This window comes from Crocuta crocuta, unplaced genomic scaffold (assembly GCF_008692635.1).
Source record: "Crocuta crocuta isolate KB4526 unplaced genomic scaffold, BGI_CrCroc_1.0 scaffold260, whole genome shotgun sequence".
In the NCBI taxonomy this organism is placed as follows: Eukaryota; Metazoa; Chordata; class Mammalia; order Carnivora; family Hyaenidae; genus Crocuta; species Crocuta crocuta.
This window is the reverse complement of record NW_027527525.1, coordinates 1,544,385-1,561,332: the sequence shown is the minus strand read 5'-3', so window position 1 is coordinate 1,561,332 and position 16,948 is coordinate 1,544,385. Positions and strand designations below refer to the sequence as shown.

Here is a 16,948-nt window from a genome sequence, read left to right as displayed (position 1 = left end):
GGTGGGGGAAAACTGTAAGATCACGACCTGAGCTGAAGTTAAGAATTGGTCACTTAACCTAAGAATTGGACACTTAACCGAATGAGCCACCAGGCACCTTGAGATCTTTTATTTTAGTCCCACATACCCCTGATGCTTGCTTTCCCCGCCTTTTAATTCTATTTTCTTTCTGTTGTTCAGACTAGGTCAGTTCTATTGCTCTATCTTAAAGTTTTACCACTAGTTTTGCTTATTCCTCCATTTTACTGTTGAGTTTTTTTGGGTTTTTCATTTTGTTTTATTTTTTGTTTGGTTGGGTATTTTTTTTTTTTAAAGATAATCTAACATTTCCATTTGGCTATTCTTCATAGCTTTAACTTCTTTGCTGAGACTTTCTATTTTTCTATTCTATTTTTCAATCATGTTCAGAATGGCTCATAGAAGCACTTTTATAATGGCTGCTTTAAAATTCTTGCCAGACAATTCTAACATCTTAGTCATCTAGGTGTTGGTATCTCATAACTGTCTTTTCTCATTCAAGAATTTCCTGGTTCTTTGAAGTGATTTTTTTTTTATTGAATCCCGGATATTTGGGGTTATGAGACTCTGAATCTTATTTAAATCTTCTCTTTCAGCAGACTTCCTCTGAAACCAAGCCAGAGGGAGAAAGGAGCCACCACCTTATTTTCCTGGATGGAAGTGGAAGTCCAGGTGCCCCCTTGTCCTCTGCTGACACTCAGGAAGAGGGAGGGAGCCCCCCTTACCCCCTGGGTGGTGGGAGAGGATTCAGGCTCCTCTAAGACCTCTGCTGGTACCACTCTGGCAAGCAGTGGGAGTATGGGGAGCCAGGGCAAGGGGGTTGGGGGGTTGCTCATTAGTGCCCAGTCAGGATAAAAGTCCCAGGTCCCTACTTAACCTTCTCTGACACCACCCCAGCTAGGTGAGGGTGGAAGTCAAGACCTCCCATCCCATAAAGCCTCAGTTAAAGAGATGGTATGAGGCTGCCCTTTTCTATTTGGTAACTAGTATATAAATGTTTTCTTTCCTGCTAGGCTGCCCTTTTTTAGAGAAAGCAATCTTTCCTTGGGGCCTTTCTGTCTGAATGCATCAACATTGCTAGGATGCCAATTTCTCCAGCACCCAGTCTGGGATATCCAAGGCAAAAAAGAAAGTCCAGAAAACTCATTGCCAGGTCATTCCCTGAGTCCTGATGTCCCTAGCCAGTCTACCTACTTTCCTCCACCTCTCAGAGTCCTCTTACGTTTGTTCGATGTGTACGTCCAGAGTTTCAAGCTATACTTACCCAGAGATACAGGGAAAAGTGCCTGTCCATTTCATTTCAAAAGCCTTTTTTGTAAATGTTTATTTATTTTTGAGAGAGAGAGAGAGAGAGAGAGACAAAGCATGAGCAGAGGAAGGGCAGAGAGAGAGGGAGACACAGAACCTGAAACAGGCTCCAGGCTTTGAGCTGTCAGCACAGAGCCCACCTCAGGCTCAAACTCACAAACTGTGAGATCATGACCTGAGCTGAAGTCGGACGCTTAACTGACTGAGCCCTCAAACGACTTTTTATAAGACTGTGTTGGAGCACGAGAAAATAAAGATACAGCATTAGGTGAAAAAAAGATTATCAACTTTTCTGCCTAATGTGGTAACTTATCTTTTTTTTTTTTTTAATCAGAAGTGTATAAGAAAAACGACTGGAAGGAAATATACCCAATCTTAATGGGTACTGAGTTTGTAAAACAGAAAAAAGGGGCGGAGCTTTTCTCCTCTACTTTCCAATGTTCTATACAATAGCAACATTACATTAAATGTATACATTAACAGAATAACTAAAGAAATTTGTCACTCAGATATGTAAAGCAGAGACTCTGAAAAATGGGCCCTTGAAGGAGCCCCATTCCAAGGTGGCTATGTTACATTCATAAACTGCATTGTAAACCTCACAATGAAGTACATAAAGGATAGGCAGGGCTCTTGCTCTATGTTGAACAAATCCAGCCGATATTTGAATGGGGAGAGTTATACGGTCAGTGGAAAGCGGTTTTATGGAATCAGTAGAGAAAGAAGTGGTGTTTTATATTGAAGCACATATTCTCTGGCACAAAGCCCACAATAAAATGAAATCGACACCAACAGTTGGCCCAAAAATAATCAACTGCAAATATGCTCAACGTATACGCATTCTTATGGACAGAATCACAAGTCGTGCTCAGCATTGTTCCTAACAGCTCTTTAGAAGTCACCAGATGCAGTTCTAGCGAAAATAACCCAGTGAGGTACAAGTTAATTACATAGTTACCAGCAAAATCACACACATTTTTTGCAGTAATAATGTGGTAAATAAATACACGCTCACTCCATGGGAAATGGTGGCAATTATCAGGAGCACATGTTCACACCATCATATTGCTCACTGATAATTGTGCAATTAGCCAATGGCAGCATGCTAACATGGAAATTTATGCTTCTCTGAGCTTTGTGTGCTATGTGGGGTGCATGTGAAAAGCACAGATGGGGAATTTCAAGGGTGAACCCCAAGAGTGTGAGTATTTTTGGTGGTCCCGTCTTAGACCCCCAAACCTCCCCCAAAAGGGGGCCTCTGGTTTATTTCAATAACATCTATTTTTAACCAATTGCTTCACATGCAATTAATGCTCAATAAATTCTTCATTAACTGAATTAATAAAAGTTAATAGAAGATTTGTGTGGTGTGATTAATCCAAAAGGAATATTAAGCAGAATAACTTATGTTTGTGTTCAGGTTTCAGAAAGAAGTTTTGAGTATGAAATCAGAAGTTCCTAAACCAAACACCAGGTCTCCCAATGACTAATTAAGGAATTTCAAACAAATTACTTCCAGCCTTTGATTTTCAGTTTTCTCAACTATAAAAGGGAAGTTAAGAGGTTTGTTATGTGGCTCAAATGAGATAATGTACGTGCAAACATTTGTAAACCAAACAAAAATAGACGCATAGGAAATAGTTTTGCTAAGGTGCTACCATTTCAACAGCAGCAAATCCAGACCTACCTTCACAGAAGCATGTGCCATCTGAGAACCTCTCATTGGTAGCAAAAGAGAGAGAGGGAAAGAGAGTCAGCACAATTACTAGTCAGGAGGGTAAGGGGGTACCACAAAAGGATTCCATAATGGGTAATCTGCAGAGTGAATAATCAATACTAAAAAATGTTGGACATATTGAGTCTAATCCAGAACCAAGTCTATGGCAGGAAGTTCCTAAAATTATAAAAGCAGTGGGAATTGTGTAACTTCCATACCTGTATGACATACACATCAGCTCAAATAATCTATTTTTCTCATTTCAGTGGACTCATTTGGGAGAAACAATATATTTTCTAAATAATAAGGATAGAGGAATTTTTTTAAACACGGAAATTTATCTCTTACCAACCAATAATTCTCCTATCTCTCTAAATTTCTGCTTCATGCCATCAAGAACAACATGCTAATCCTTAGGTTAATTGCAGTCAGAGAAAAAGCATCATGTCTAGAAGAGCTTTTATAAATCAGAAATAATTCAACAAAGTTTTTCTTATTTATTACAATTTTCCAGCACAATAGAATGTTTTGTTCAATATGAATGGTTGGCTAGTTAATCGAAAAATCTGTTAATATAGATACACATCTTGTACATGTTTTATTTTAGTTGCAAATAAATAAATGTTCCTTTAGTCACCAATCTTTTAATATAAGGACAAGAGGTGTTTTTTGTTTTTGTTTTTTTTTTAATTTATGGATCCAGTGATTGGAGATCAAAGCATGTGTCCTGTGTAAACACACCCATTATGCATTGTCTACAAGTCCTAATCTTTCCTGGGGTGGAGTGACAACGTCAAACACTCGGGAAGAAATCTGAGTACAGATCTCTTGTCGATTCCTATGAATGTTTTCCCAATAATTTATAGATGTCTCAATAACTCCTAACTCAATAGCAATTTTATGAAAAAGTTGTCTTTACCAAGTCTTTCCAGAGCATCTAGCTTCAATTTCACAGACATCTTAATTCTCACTTCTGTACTTATATATTATCAGTTTATATAATAATTAAGTGATATAATTACAAGAAATAGTTTAACTAACATAACCAAATTTATGCATAAACACAACTTTACTGCAAAAGTCCTGGGTTTCTACTTCACCTTCTCCGAAAGAATAAGAACAGAGCACTTCTCAAACTACAATAAACTAAACTGAAATTTTTAAGTTCTTTAAGTTTCCACTACCCTGTACAAAAACATGTGCTCCATATTTTTTGCCACCATCAGGGATGGGGTCTCTTTCTTCCTTTCCCTTATAAGGTAAGTAACTTTATCCTGTTTCTCTGACAGCTCTGGGAGGTACCTTTGAGTTGTTATAAGATACATATTCCTACTAGTTTCTATTTTTAAAGTAAATGTTCATTTTAGAATAGTTTCAGATTTACAGAAAAATCTCTAAGGTAGCACAGAGCTCCCATACACCCCACACCAGGCCTCCCCTATCATTAATGATCACTGGTGTTTTTAATGTAACTTTGAAGCATTTTATTCAGAACCAAAGACTCTCCCACCTTATAGAAGTCATCAAAATACGCAACATTTCTTTTGTAATGTTATCACGCCTTTTTGTATTCCCACCACAGATCCATGACTACAGCTACCAAGGGTGTGGACACATTTATTGTTTTGGTTGCCCAGCACCCTTTCCTTCTACTAGGGTGTAAGTACCTGATTTCCAGTATGAGGAACAACACACCCTCACTCACAATTTCTGTTATTCAGGTGGAGTGATTCTAAGGGTGGACACGTGACCGGGCCTGGCTAATCAGAGCACCCCTCACTTTGGCCACAATAATCGAGGTACTCTTACGGTAGGTTATAGCCACCTGGTGGGAATAGCCTAACTGAGAATATGATCTAAGAGAAAAGCAAAGAAAGAGACAGAGAGCAAAAGAGTATTCTAATGACGTACATGCCCAATCATTGGGACTAACTAAGTTTTTACCTGTTATTCTGATGTAATAATTCATAGAATTTTCTTTCACCTTCAAAATAATAAATGATACAGTCAGCCTAATGAGAGCCCTCGATTTATCGATGCATGAAGTCAGCTACCTCCATTGTTACATGAACCAAGAAATAGTTTTAGGAAGAAGACAAAGAAGATTGGCCTAAAATAAGTTGAGAAGAAGAGCGTTACTTGCTGTGTTCCTCATCACACATCCACGACTGCAATCACAAAGTCTCGTTGACCGTTTACAGTCCATCTGTGCATAACCTGCAGAGACTAAGCTTGAAGATTTCCCTACGAGGTACACGCAAAGACCTAGAAGCAAGAGAGGGAACAATGTATTTCAAGAACTAAAGGGAGATCAACAGGCCAAAGTGGAGAGAGAAGTGAGAGGGAAGGGAAACAGGGAGGCTGAGTTGCACACCCTTTTATGGGGACTTAGGCTCTATTTTAAGTCAGAGAGAAACTGGCAAGGGTTTCAGTTCAGAAGGAGAGTTGCCATCACTTATTCATTTTGCAAAGGCCACTCAGTCTTCCCTACAAGGGGAAGATATAAAACAGGAAGCTGACCCAGGAAGCAATGAAGTCTTGAGTTGGGGCCATGGTAGCAGTAATGGGAAGAAATGGATGTAATGGAGTTACTATATAGCTAGGCTGCTCCCATACGTCAAGCTTGGAGTCCTGTTAATAGAAACCTTGCCTGAGCCTCGTCCCCTTTCTCTGTTCAGACCAAATCACTAGTGCCCGAAATCTAGGCGTGCGCAAATCAGTATTTGTTCAATTAGTGAATCTCAAAAATTTGGTAGTTCCAAAGAATTGGTGAAAACAAGGTGCCTCAAAATTCTCCAATAAAAATATAATGTCTCAGTTCCCAGGGTTTATGCACTCACAGAGGAAGTATTCAGGCATTCACACTTCAGTGTGCCCACCTCAGTTTTCTTGGGCAAAAGCAGAAGTCATACTTCTAAGATTGTTTTTTAAATGTTTTATTTATTTCTAGGAGAGAGAGAGAGAGAGACAGCGTGAGCAGGGGAGGGTCAGAGAGAGAGGGAGTCACAGACTGAAACAGGCTCCAGGCTCTGAGCTGGCAGTCAGCACAGAGCCCGACGCGGGGCTCGAACCCACGAACCGCGAGATCATGACCTAAGCGAAAGTCGGACGCTTAACCGACTAAGCCACCCAGGCGCCCCATACTTCTAAGATTTTCAAATACTTTATTAAGGGTAACCATTTGTATTCCCTTGCCTTTCAAACAATATAGAATCAGTATTTTCTTGGTTCCGTTGATACTAAATAGAGCTATTGACTCCCCTCTTTTATGGCACTATAAAACATGTTGTACTGAAATAAAAGTTTACTTTGCAACTAAGAATCCATGGGCAAGACTTCCTGCTGACATTTCAGAACCCTGGTCACATGTGTTGCTGTCTTTGTTGATGGTGGTGTTTTTAGAACCAATTAACTGTCCTTTCCAGAGGATTCTTTGCATGAGAATAGCTTTCTCTGTGTGTGTGTGTGTGTGTGTGTACATGTTTGCTTGCACATGTGCACATGCATATATGTGCTGGAGAAGAGAAAGTATACCATGTGTACATGAGTAGTGGCTTTTGTACTAAATTAAAAATTTGCCACTGACAGCCTGTACTGTATCCATTCCACTAGCTTCTGCTCAAAGCAGCCGCTGACCATAAAACCATCTTGTTTCCTCATTCCACAGAGGCTAGAGTTGTTTTTTCCTGATGGGGGAAAGGAACCCTTGCCAAATTTCACCTGTGCCTGAAAGGAACGGACAGAAGACAGAGAGTTCCCCCCAAAATGATGTTTAGCCAAGGCATTTAGCTCAAGACATTGACTCTGTGGTTCTTTAGTCCTTAGACTAATGGTAGAACATTTGGGCTTCAGTGTCATGAGATTGTGAAGCAGGAAGGGGTCTTTGTGCCCAGCAAGACAGAGAGGCGTCCTGAAAAAACGATGGGCTCTGGTGTCAGAAATTCCAGGCTTGAGTTCTCTCAGGATTGCTTCTTAGCTGTGTGGCTCTGGGCAAGATGTCCCATCTCCTTTGAGCCTCATTTTCCACATCTGTGAATTGGGGAGAGCAAATGCTGAGGGTAAAACTATCTTCCTTGCTTAACTGTAGTAAAGACTGCATGATCTAGTGACATACAAAATGTATCTGTGAACTGTAAAGAACTAGAGGGATGTATCTTGTTATTGTTCTTCAGTTTAATCCCCCCCTTTTTTCCCCCAAAAATGAAACTAGGACCCAGAGAGGGAAAGGAATCATCAAGGTCGATGGCCTGACTATCATCTAGAGTTCTGCTTTTCTGAAAGCTTCATACCCTCAAAGGACCTCCCAATTATTCAGAGCCCCTCCAGCGGGACTAGGCTCATGCAAAGTGCCCCCTTCAAGCCCCGGGAGCCTCTATGCTCAGTAATCCAGTAGTCAACATTCCGATGGGGAATCTTGGAGTATCCAGGCTTATAATTTCTGCTTTTAAGCCCAATCACTTAACCAAAGAGTAGAGGCATTTCTTTTCCCCAGCCTTCTCATCCTCACAATGAGTTACTGATATCACCCAGGTGACTAATTAGTTCCAGTTTGTCTGACATTGGGCTCCTTCGGCACTGAAAGTAGCCCATCCCATGACCCTCCTCAGCCCCAAGCAAACTGAGACCATCACCCTAAAGTTCTACATTTCACTGGTGTCTGCATTGTGCAGACACTTTGCTGAGTTCTCAATCTTCTATTTATTCATTCCAAACAATCTGGGTGGTGCGTATGGTCACTTCCACTTTATAAGATGAGGATCCCCAGTTCTGAGGGACCCAATAACTTGCTCCAGGGCATACAGCCCACATGTGCTGGACCTGGCGCTCGGGACCTAGGGTGCTCTGAAGCCAGGGTCTGTATTCTTAGCAGCATGCGTTGCTGACTCCCAACACTCCCTGAATACTCTCTGGAAGAGGAAGGGCAGGTAGCTTGTAAGCTGGATTATTTTACAATCAGCCAGTCATAACCGTTCTGGTTCTGGACTGATTGGAAAACACTTCTAGTAGTTAAACATCAGTGATTTTGTGGAAAAAAAAAAAAACAGTGAAGAAGCTTAAAGATCTCAATTCGAGTTTCTACCACCCTGTTTCCCCACTTTACCTCCTATCATGTGACACAGAGAGACCAAAACCTACATCAAAGTGATGCCCTGAGACTCAAATAAATAAGCATATGAAAACGTATTGTGATATGAAAATCTTAATACATTAGTAAGAAGGGGTTAATTTATTCACGTTGAGGATTTATATGGTGTCTCTCTTGCAAGCTAAACAAAACAAATGAAGAAAGGAAAAACTGACAAAAAGAAAAATCAGACAAATGCAAAGAACAAACTGGTGGTTGCCAGATGGAAGGTGAGTGAGGAGATGGGTGAAATAATAAGCAGGATTAAGAAGATAGTTCTCGTGAGGAGAACTGAGAAATGTACAGAACTGTTGAGTCATTATCTTGTATACCTGAAACTAATGTAACACTGTATGTTAATTATACTTCAATAATAACTAACTAAATAATAAATACTCTGTCAGCCACCACTTTTTCATTGGTTTCCTAAAACGCATTCCACTACTAGAAGCTTCCAGATCCTCTTAGCAGACACCCAAGTTTGCCTACACAGGAAGCTGTCCTTCCTCTTTCTAACAGGCTCCTGATTTCCAAGTGGGACCACCACTCTCCCCCATGTTAAATCATGGGTTTCACCAATGACTGGGTGGGTCCATCCATCAGTGAGACATTTGCTAGAAAGTCTGGAAAACAGAAGTTGCCTTCATCTTTTACGAAAATGTTGTCTCTTCCCCACTGGATGTGAGCAAAGACAGCCATAGCCTCCAGCTGCAGGGACATTAGAAGTGTGAGTGGGACAGAAGAGAAGAGCCTAAGTATCATGGAAGCAGAACCCCCCCCCAAAAAAAAAAAAAAAAAGGAAACAGAAACAAGACATTGGTCATGTCAATTTATCCTTAAATCAAGGCACATACAAGTTCCAGGTCTGTCTGTTAATGGCCAAGTGACCTTGGAAAATGTCCGTTAACTCCCCCTGGGCTTCTGTTTCCTTGTTTGTATAACAGTGATGATTGTCCACTCCTCATGGTATTGTGGTGGGTGTTGAATTAGATGACAATCACCACATCTTAGAACAGACCCAGAGAACAGTAAGGACCCAGCTGATGAAGGCTCTCCCATGGCCCAGCTCCTAGGGAGAGGGCTATATTGGGATGATACAGGAAAGATTTGAAAATGAGATTCTTCTTGGAGTTTGAGAAGAATCAATGCCCTTCGCTCATGCTACTTTGTGCAATACCTCACCTCTGTAAAGGGCGGGGGTGGGGCAATCACCACTAAACTATTTCTTACTGTCTTATTTTCATTTCTGTTTGTGTAATTCTATTTTCATTTCCATTTGCATACTAATTCACTTTCCCAGACAACCCTGGACCAATATGGAATAGAATGTGTGTGTGTGTGTACGCGCGTGCATGAGTGTGTGTGATACAGAGTGTGCATTTGGGGAGAGGGCAGCCAGGAACCTAATAAACAGCCAGCTAGAAACACAATTCCCCCAGTTACAGCCATCCCAAACCTCGTCATTTGCAACCTCTTTGACCATATACTAAGGCCCCGGTCTCACTCGGTGCAGAATTGTCTAATTTTAATGAAATCCAGAGAAAGGAAAGAGACAGAGACAAGAAAAGATAAGGAGAGAGAGAGAGAGATCTTTATTATTAGAGGAGACAAGGTCTTCTCTTGCTGTTCAGATATATCTGGGAAAACCAAGGGCCCACCTGGTTCCTTCTCAGCAACAGCAGTAGATACGGAAGCAACATGTCTGACCTATTTGAACATCGTCCAAAAGGAAATCCTCTCCCCACCTGCAGGAAACTCGAAGACTACACCTGGCAAGAGAACACAGGCAACAAGAGGCAGCCACATGGGCGGGCAGGAGCATAAAATCAGTGATTTGCAGCCAGCTCTGTCCCTACCGCCTATTTCCTTTTCTAGCCCCAGGGTCCCCAGCTGTAAAATGGGCTGTCAGTAATAACTCCCCAGAATGAGGACTAATGTCAACCTCCGGTCTGCTACTTCCAGGCCAACCCTTCAAGCATATGTCGCAGACAGGAAAATAGGGGATGTCGAAGTAGGAGGAAAATGAACACCCCAGTACGCCTTCCAAAACTCCTTCTGTTTCACAAGATCTGTCCCCTGCCCGCAGCAAAATCCTCTTTATCTCCCAACTCAATGTTGCCTCTTTTGTGATGACTTCACAATACCCATTACCCAGGCAAACCCAGGTATCCTCACCTCCAGGTCCCATACGGCTTTGAAAGTCTACAAGCCCCTGAAAGATTCGGATGCATGGCTGCTTTCAATGCCTGTGCCCCCCGCCAGGATGTGAGTCTTCCCATGAATGCTGCGGGGTCTTTTCCAAGCCACTGAAGAATCAAAGTCAAATAAGAGGAAGAGCCTGCAGTCTGGCAGTGGATACAGAAGGGAAAATATAATTGCAAAAGAGATTAAAGCTGACTTAAAGGACAGAAGGGGCACAGAGGTAGAGGGGTAGGTTCTGTTGGGAAGGGGTGAGAGGTGCAAGAGAGGCCTCCCAAAGAAGAGGTACCTCAAGTATTAGGATCTGCTACAGCACCTGGCCCAACTGCTCCCCCAGAATGCCTGCTGGGTGGATGAATGGTATCAATGCCCGTGTTTTCCATTCCCTGAATATTCAAGATCCCAGGGACATCTTAGAAAATTACTCACAGCCTCATTCAGTTGTTCTAGCAATAAAAATCAACTTGGAACTCTGCAAATCTATGCTGGCATTTATCATTTTAGATTCAAATGGAGGGTACCAGCCACGTGGCTGAGATCAGATCTAATTCCGTGTTCAGCCTGAGATTCATTAATTATTAGGGAATTATTTTGCTCTGTTCTCTGTGAGGGTTGGAACTGGCATCATCTACTCGAAGACCGGTATTCAGCTCAGCCCAGCATTAATTCATTCAATGATTCAACAAGAATGTATTGACCACCTACTGGATACTAAGCACCATTCTAAACACAGGGATAACTACAGAGAATAAGACAGTCAAGCCTCTAATCAGACCTAGTGGGTTTGAAAAGCCTGCCTCTACCTGTCTGCATGTTTCAGGAATCCCTTCTGTGGTTAAATACTCCTGGTTTGTCAGTCACAGTATTGACTGAAAGTGCCTGTAGTTCCCTGCACACACAATGCAGAGCATGACTTTTGTCCTTTTTGCTCTCTCTACATTAATGCCATTCCCTCTTTCCCTCCCATTGCCTCTTTCGTCCTTGAGATTCCTCTGTGTTTCCTTGAGATTCTAATAGAAACTCCATGAAGGCAAAGAAACTTGTCTGATATGTTTGCTGCTGTGTCCTCAGCACCCAGCCCCGGGCCAGACATACTGTGAGCATTCAATAAATATTTGTTGATTGAATACATGGTGTGATGGATGACAAGATAACAGTGTCTCCTTTCGGAGAAGCCTTCTCTGATTCCAAACACTTCTCCTGGCTGCCCCCACAGCCTCTCTGCCAGGTCCAGGAGGACACATTTTCCATGTGTGTCTGTCTCCACTGTGAGCTATACTAGAAGAAAGGCCGTGAACGTTTCATCTATAATGCCCTGGCTCTAGCCAAGGGACAAGACTCAGACAGTAAATAATGGTTCAACGAAATGGAAACCCTCAACTTCGAGGTGACTCATTGCAGACTGGCCCTTGATCAGTTTCCAAGGACTCACTCTACCACCTGAAAACTTCCCAGGTACTGAGGAGCTTCCTAAAGCCCAAAGCACCCGCAGGGTAAAGATGGGAGTATGTTGGATTGACTGTCAGAAGCCAAGAGCCCAGTCACAGGTGTGTGAATGGGGGAAACAGTGAATTATAAAAGCGCTATTGTTTATTGCCATTAAAACTAAACATTCCGTTCTGACTCTGTATGCAGAAGAATCCTGTGCATTCTCTAGAATTCAACTGACATAGGCCCAATGATAGGTAGTGCTAGATCACAAGGGCCACAATAGCAATAGTGCAGAAATGCTGCTTTGTTTATCCCAAGGAGGCATCTCATAGGCTCTCTCTTCTCTAGGTTTCCTGACAGGGATGAAAGAGGCCAATTCAAGGAGGCACCACTTGCTGCTGGGGATGGCACTATGGTCAGAACCCTCCTCAGCTGAGAGTGCTATGCCCAGGCAGCTCTGCTGTGATGGCAATTTGGGTCGGGGGTAGGGGTGGGGGAGAGAAGGCACAGAAGGCAGGTTTTGCCACGGATGAATTTAACTTCCTCCCAGTAATGCTGCCCCCACCAATGTCCCTCAATAACCACAGAGGTGTGCAATCCCAGCAGCTATTAACCCATGGACACCTCCTTCATTTATTCATGGAACATATTCACACAGGTGTATCACAGAAGTCCCAGTGTGGCCACGGGGTCAGCTCACCCAAAGCAGGGATTCGTTGGTTTCTCCCTCTCACTGCTACTCAGAGTGATACTTACTTCACTGGGAACATGTACAGTTGCAGGAACCTTTCTAGAAGTAACTCCTTACTCTGCCAGAGCCAATAATTCCTGGAGAGAACATCTGGTAAACCGCAGGACCTTTTTCTCCTTGGCAACATCACCCAGATTTGCATGCTTTATGTAGCAGAGTGTTATTTCTACTGGGAAATCCCCCCAAAATGATATTATGCCAAAAAAAAAAAAAAAAAGACCTGGCTTCCATTGGAGCTAATTGCTTAATTTCTCTGTATCTCACTTCCCTTGTATATTAAAAGAGGAATAGGGGCACCTGGATGGCTCAGTTGGTTAAGCATCCTGCTTTGGCTCAGGTCATGATCTCACAGCTCATGGGTTTGAGCTCCCCATCAGGCTCCATGCTAACAACTTGGAGCCTGGAGCCTGCTTCATTTTCTGTGTCTCCCTCTCTCTCTGCCCCTCCCCCACTCACGCTCTTTCTCTCTCTCCTTCACAAATAAATAAACATTTAAAAAGTTAAAAAATACAGAGGCATAAAAATACCCACCTCCTTCCAAGGTTGTAGAGAAGAAGGGGCAGCTCCCTTCTTGAACACATGATATCTCAGCAATGTCAATCACTACGTGGAGATTGTTAAACTTGATCATGATAAGAATAATAAGGACTACCTAGTGGGAGAATGTAGTTTTGAGTGTTTAACCATGTGCTAGGAAGTGTGTTAAATACTTACACTTATTATTACACTTAACTTTCACAACAAAGCTATGAGGGAGGTTTGATGATCAATTCTATTGTGGAGATGGAGAAACAGGCTCAGAAAGACTGAGTGATATGCCCAAATCCCCACGGCTAATTACGTAGAAGAATTACGCAGGCTGTTTGAATCCAAGTGGCCTTATTTCAAAGCCCAGATTCTTAGTTAATCTATGTTGGACTAAGGAGACAATTGGTGGATGTATAAATCAGAGACTAGTCCAGATTTTTAAAAAAGCTTGAGGAGTTTCTCTTCCCAACTGCCTTAACTTTGCAGATGGGGAAAGTTTTGAAATTGGAAGCTTAAGCCATTGTCAGCCAATACCTTGGCAAGAATAAGTTTACCCAGCCTGTCTGCAGTTCCAACAGCTAAGATCGTAGGCTAGTAGCACACTCTGTGTGTGGCAGTCACTCAAGTAATATTTATTTAAAGAAAGAATGGTACCTTGACCTAGACCAAGAAGGTCTAGATCTATACCCATATTTCACCATTAAGTGTAATGATCCCTTCTCTGTGGACATTTCTTTGCCTGTAAAAGGAGCATGGTGTGTTGTTTTTTTTTCCCCTCAGCCATCAGACACCAAAACAAGTTAGATAAATTCATGGAAGTGTATTCCAACAGTGTACTTTTATACAGGTCTTAGCTTTCTGATGGCTGGGAAAAGAAAACCTTCATAAAATTTTTTTTAAAAACAATGAAGAAATAATAAATGAAAATGTTCATATTGTTACCAAACTGAAGATTCCCTGTGGATAGAGACCATATTTGTATTAATCACCATGAGTGTATCCTCAATGCTGAGATGGCCTTGCCGAGTATATGTGTTTGGAGAATAAAGGAGTATTTAAGTACGATGTAAAGAGATTTTCAAGATAAAGGTGGATGGGAAAATGTGGTATAAAAAATTTGCACGTACAGGATAAACTCAGCTCCATTTTATTATTTTTTGTTTATTTTTGAGACAAAGAGAGACAGAGCATGAGTGGGGGAGGGGCAGAGAGAGAGGGAGACACAGAATCCGAAACAGGCTCCAGGCTCTGAGCTGTCAGCACAGAACCCGATGCGCAGCTCGAACCCATCAGTTGCAAGATGAAGACCTGAGCTGAAGTCAGACGCTTAACTGAGCGTCTGAGCCACCCAGGCGCCCTAACTCAGCTCCATTAAAAAAAAAAAGTGCATAGGAAAAAATTTTAACCTAGAAGGAAACATGCAAAACACAAAGTGCTTTCCCTTTAGATAATGGGATGATGGGAAATCATTTTTCTGCCCCATTGAATTGTTCCTGAGCTCCCCAAATTTTCTGCAATGATCAACTGTTAACTGATCATCAGATAATAAATACAAAATAAAACTGCACCCAGGTCCCAGCTTCATAACTCAGATCCTGGGAGAATGAGGAGGTAACTCTGAGTCTCAGCCATGAACTGCTTACTTTCCATTAGAGTAGATGCTTGCCCTCGCCAGGAGATGGGACCCAGTGTGGATGAATGAGAAGGGAGTTGTTAGGAACACATGCTTGCCATCTGCACCAAAATCTGTGCAACACGCTTGCTGAAAGCCCCCTGGACCTCTTTGGTGCAGGCCAAGAGGGTGGACAGTGTCAGCGTATCTCAAGACAGAGGAGACCAGAGGCATCCCAACACAAAGTCACGGCCATGGCTATTTATCAAGTGAAGCCAGAATCTAAAGAACAGATCTAGAAGCACCTCGTGCAGTCACGTTGTATCTCCTTCACCAGCCGCTTCAATTTTTTGCAACCTATAAATAAGCATACTTCTGAGATCCCCAACACAAATCCAGTGGAGCCAAAAAGGGTAAGGAGATGGGAGGAGAAGGGAGATGAAGAATTATAGATGTACCTCAGGTGGGTATTTCATGGCAACTTGCAGAAATTTTACAGAGTGATGGAATGTTCCAGGACCCATCAGTACACTGGGTGATGCTCATCTTGGAAGTGATGACCTGGGCCCTACCACTTCCATTCCTTCCATGAGCTCTGGTTTATGGCTCTGTCTCTGGTTGCCTATTAACATGACTTAGTGCCTGTATTTTATAGTCCAAACCTCCACAACAAAAAAACGGCTATTCTGAGGGCTAGGTGGCCATCCACAGGAATGACCACATACAGAAAAGGAACGTGACTTCTCTGTGTGTTCTCTTTCACCATCTTGCCCCAGTGGAAAGCTATAAATCTTGTTATGAGTGCTTCTGTTCAGTGGGTGCTGGCCCCTGAGCCTTTAAGGCATGGTCCTGCTTCTCTCCTTCTCCATCACCACCATTCAGGTGAGAGATGCCAGACTCCTCACCACTCTCCTGCACTGTCTGCTTCCACCCTGGCCTGCTATGGTCCATCCTCCACCTGCAGTCAGAGTGAGCTATCAGAAATGAGAATGAATGGGGCACCTGGGTGGCTCAGTCAGTTGAGAGTCCAACTTCGGCTCAGGACATGATCTCACAGTTCATGGGTTCAAGCCCTGCATCAGGCTCTGTGCTGACAGCTCAGAGGCTGGAGCCTGCTTCTGATTCTATGTATCCTTGACTCTCTGCCCCTCCCCTGCTCATGATCTGTCTCTCTCTGTCTCTCAAAAATAAATAACTGTTAAAAAAATTAAAAATTTTAAAGTTTAAAAAAAATAAAGAAATGAGAATAAAATAATCATATTACTCCTCTGCTTAAGACATCTCACTGGCTTCCCATAAGGCTAAGAACAAAATCAAAACTCTTGACATGGACTTACCAAGAACTGCATGACTTGACATTTCTCCCTGACATCTGGATTCACTTGCCTCCTTTGCTGTGTTTCAACCATGTTGTTGGCAAATGTACTCAGTTTCTTCCTACCTCTGGATTTTGCACTGGTAACTCCTTCTGCCAAAAAGTCTCCCTACCCTACCTCTTACCCCTCAAACTCTTCTTAAATTGGCTCCTACCTGGCTTTCAGCACCTTGCCACAAATACGCATCCCCCACCACTCAGTCACTCTCTATCACATGACCCAGCTCAATTGTCTGTACATTTATTGGCAGCTTTTAAATGTAATGTCTTGTATTATCTATCTTCCTCCTTAAAAAAGCAAAGCTCATAAAAGGCCAAAGACCTTGACATCTTAATTTAAAGCTGTGTCTCCAGAATCTAGGATATTGCCTGGCAATGTCAATTTCTTTAATGCATTCCTGAGTGAATGGATGAGTGGACAAAATTCAAGCTAAATGCAACCCCAAATCACAGAGGGGCTGTTCTTTACTCTGTTACTATGTGCAAATGTCCCTTTCACCTCAAATCATCAAAGGTGAAGTAAAACTTCTTCAAGAGAAAAAGTGATTCTGAATCCTAGTTTGACCACTGACTCTCTGTTCTTTGGTCTTCTCTCCTAAAATAGGGGAAGCAAAAAAATAGGGACCCCCTACATCATAAGCCATGGTGCTGATTAGACGAGTAGATGTGTATCGAGTGCTATGAACAGCACTTGGCACATGAAGTCCTACACAGGTGGTCCACATTACCACCATAATTCTATTCTAGCCACGTTGGCTAAACTGGGTAATAGAGAGAGCCCTTAGTTCTACCACTGGAAATAGTGCTACAGGGAGCAAATCTAAAAGCATGTTAACAGCAAAGAGACTAGTCACTCCCACAGCTGAGCGGTAGTGAGGCTGGAC

At 42.4% G+C, this 16,948-nt stretch overlaps 1 long non-coding RNA gene across 7 annotated transcripts in view; it reads right to left on the bottom strand.

Annotated features, from left to right (window-relative positions):
* The window catches only part of LOC144231622 (uncharacterized), a 438,506-nt gene that overhangs the window by 225,261 nt on the left and 196,297 nt on the right, over window positions 1-16,948 (bottom strand). The gene's annotated exons all lie outside the window — the stretch shown is intronic.